The sequence below is a fragment of the Rhinolophus ferrumequinum genome, chromosome 12 (assembly GCF_004115265.2).
Source record: "Rhinolophus ferrumequinum isolate MPI-CBG mRhiFer1 chromosome 12, mRhiFer1_v1.p, whole genome shotgun sequence".
NCBI classification, from domain to species: Eukaryota; Metazoa; Chordata; class Mammalia; order Chiroptera; family Rhinolophidae; genus Rhinolophus; species Rhinolophus ferrumequinum.
This window is the reverse complement of record NC_046295.1, coordinates 18155986-18158893: the sequence shown is the minus strand read 5'-3', so window position 1 is coordinate 18158893 and position 2908 is coordinate 18155986. Positions and strand designations below refer to the sequence as shown.

General features: G+C 38.3%; 1 pseudogene; it reads right to left on the bottom strand.

Annotated features, from left to right (window-relative positions):
• Positions 1-671: 671 nt before the first annotated feature.
• Positions 672-2080, bottom strand: LOC117032306 (eukaryotic translation initiation factor 2 subunit 3-like; annotated as a pseudogene).
• Between the last annotated feature and the right edge of the window lie 828 nt (positions 2081-2908).

Genomic DNA, 2908 nt, shown 5'->3' with positions numbered 1-2908 from the left:
CAACATAAAATATGAAGCAAAGGGGAGTGGCTGGTTAGCTCCTTGGTTAAAGCATGGGCTCTTAACAACAAGGTTGCGGGCTGGATTCCCGCAAGGGATGGTGGGCTGTGCCCCCTGCAACTAGACTGAAAACTGGAACTGGCCTTGGAGCTCATGGAAAAACACATTGTTCCCCAATATTCCCCCACCCCAAAAAAAAATGAAAAAAAAAAAATGAAACAAAGGGAAACTAGTTTTCAAGAATTTGTATCTTCAAGTTTTTACTGGTATAACAATCCTTTCAGGCCTGGAGCTATTCAAAGATGAATCATTAATATAAGAAGAAAAACTTTATTTCAAACAGGTTCAGCGGTATGTGTCCTACAGCAAAGGCTAGTTGTAGCAAAGTTTCATTTCAAACCTGCATTGATATATAAATTAGGCATTATTTAGTAATGATTAATTTCTGGTAGAATGTAACTCACTCCAACATTATGCCAATTTTTGCATTTATTGTAGACCTTATTTTAGTACTAGAGGTTAAATTTTCATCACCAAAAAATGAGAATAACAACTATTACTAATGTAATGAGCTGTGAAATTCATTCCCCAGGATTGCTTTGAAAATATAACTCCTAGGTTGTTAAGAAAAAATCTGACATTATCCAAATGTATTATTGAACTGGAATTCTTCAGTCATCATCTACTGTTGGTTTTATTGTCATTCCTCTTATTTGACCTCAATCAATTAAACAGCAGTGTTTCTCAACTGTTTGGCTAAGGGCATTATTTTCTACTACTGTGCACACAGGATTAGTCAAAATGATTTGGCCCAAATCAAGCCTCAACTGCACAAACTCTTCTTCCTTTCGACAAAGGTCCTATGTTCACCACGAGCACTTCCTCCTTAGACAACTTTTGTACATTTCCTGCTTTCTTATCACTTCAGTGCATCTACCTACCACCTAGCAAGTGTCTAAGCAGGAAATGGGAGATTTCCAATTCTGTGAAGATCTCAGGTAAAGCTCCAACTGTACCAAGTACCTGCCCCACCATTCTGTCAGCCTGGCACAAAGTGGGGTCAATTTTTGTTCCTACTTCAATAAGACCACTTGGAGCAGCATACTGAAGATTTTTTGTTCTGTAAACAGTGACACAATTTTGGAAAAGATTGATTTACACATGAGTTTTCCTTCACTATCTTTGGAAATAATACCAGGCTGACTTCTACAGTCTGGCCCACCTTTCACACCACTCTTAGAATACATCCACACACTACTCCCCGCTTAAGGTCATCAACTTCACAGCCAGCTTTGTTGACATCAAAGGACCTAATAAGAATAAGTCGGGGTTCTGAAATAAAATCTCTTGGGGGTACTGGAATTTTCTTCTCACAGAAAACTTCACATTTCACTCACAGACACAACTTCACAACTTCACTCACAGACAGCTTCAACATTGTATTTCAGCCGAGTAGAAATTGGAATAAGAGCTCTTGCTACCATACGTTGTACAAATGCAAGAATCTGTTTATACTGTTCTTTAGCCTGGCTTTCTTTTACCAAACCAATTTTATGTTATAGAACCAAAACATGCTTCAGTTTCATGATTTCTGTAGCTGCGAAGTGTTCAAAAGCCTGAGGCTGAGGACAAGACTCATTACCAGCAATCAAAGGAGAGGTGCATCGAGGCCAGGGCAGTCAACAAAGGAGAGGTCTCTGACTAATTTGAGATTCCCTTTGGTCCCTGGAGTGTCTGTAGGAAACTGATTGGGTGTTCTACTTCCACAAGATCTATAGCATTCTGGAGGAGAGCAGCTTGAGTCATCAAATTTATAAGGCTTAGCATTAGCATATCCACGCTTGATTGCAATATTTCTTTCTAGTTCATTTTTGAACCTGACAGTGTGAAGTTTAGAAATAGTTTTTACAACTGTGAATTTCCCATGAGCTACATGACCAATTTTACCTGTATTAATTACGGCTCATCTGCTGATAACTTCGTGTGAAAGTGGCATCAACTTGGTAACATCCAAGGTGATGAGATCCTGGCAAATAAGATGCAGCTGCCCCGGAGTTACTCCAGTCTCGCTCTCTGCCATCTTGTCTGGAAAGAAGGACTGATTTTTAACACCATATTTTCAGCATATAATTGTCTCAACCTCCTTAGAACATCATTAGGGTCAACGTTGCTCAGAATTTGTCATTTTTGGGAGGAAAATGTAAAATTGCTTAGAGCTAATATCATGAGATTTTTATTTTTATTATTCCTTAATGAAAAGAAGCCAATAAATTATAGTCAACATACCTTCAAAAGAGTTATTGGTTTAGGTTGGTGATGTTTTTCCCAAAATTTTCCATTAATATTTGTAATTACTCACCACACACACACACACACACACACACACACACACACACACACACACAATCACTGAGTTTTCCAAGAATAGGGAGGACTAAAAAATGTGAAAATCTTTCACCACAGAAAATTAGAAGTACTGGAAAACATGTAGCAAACATTCCGTTAAGTGTATAGGTGATTTCAATAAAGTGAAAGAATTTCCAAAGGCTCCAAAACAAGGTAGAACCTAAAAACAAAGCAGTAAGAGGATGGGAGGGGGAGTTTCGGATATTAGGGATCAATATTTGGGTCATATCCACTCACTGATGGAGAAGACCTTGAGACTAAGAAAGCAAGAAATCAAAATTGAAGTTCTCACACAGAATCAGATCTCTTGAAGAACTATAAACTGACAGAGGAGGTCCTAGAAAATATTGCAAAGGGAGATGGCAATGTATATGATTGTGCCACTTGCTGCCATAAATGGCTTTGGGTAGGAGAATCATCTTGTGAGAAAGTTTGCCTTCAAGTTGGTTTGGTATTCATTTTAGTTCCATGGTCTCTGTACCTCCAAGCAAGAAACAACTTA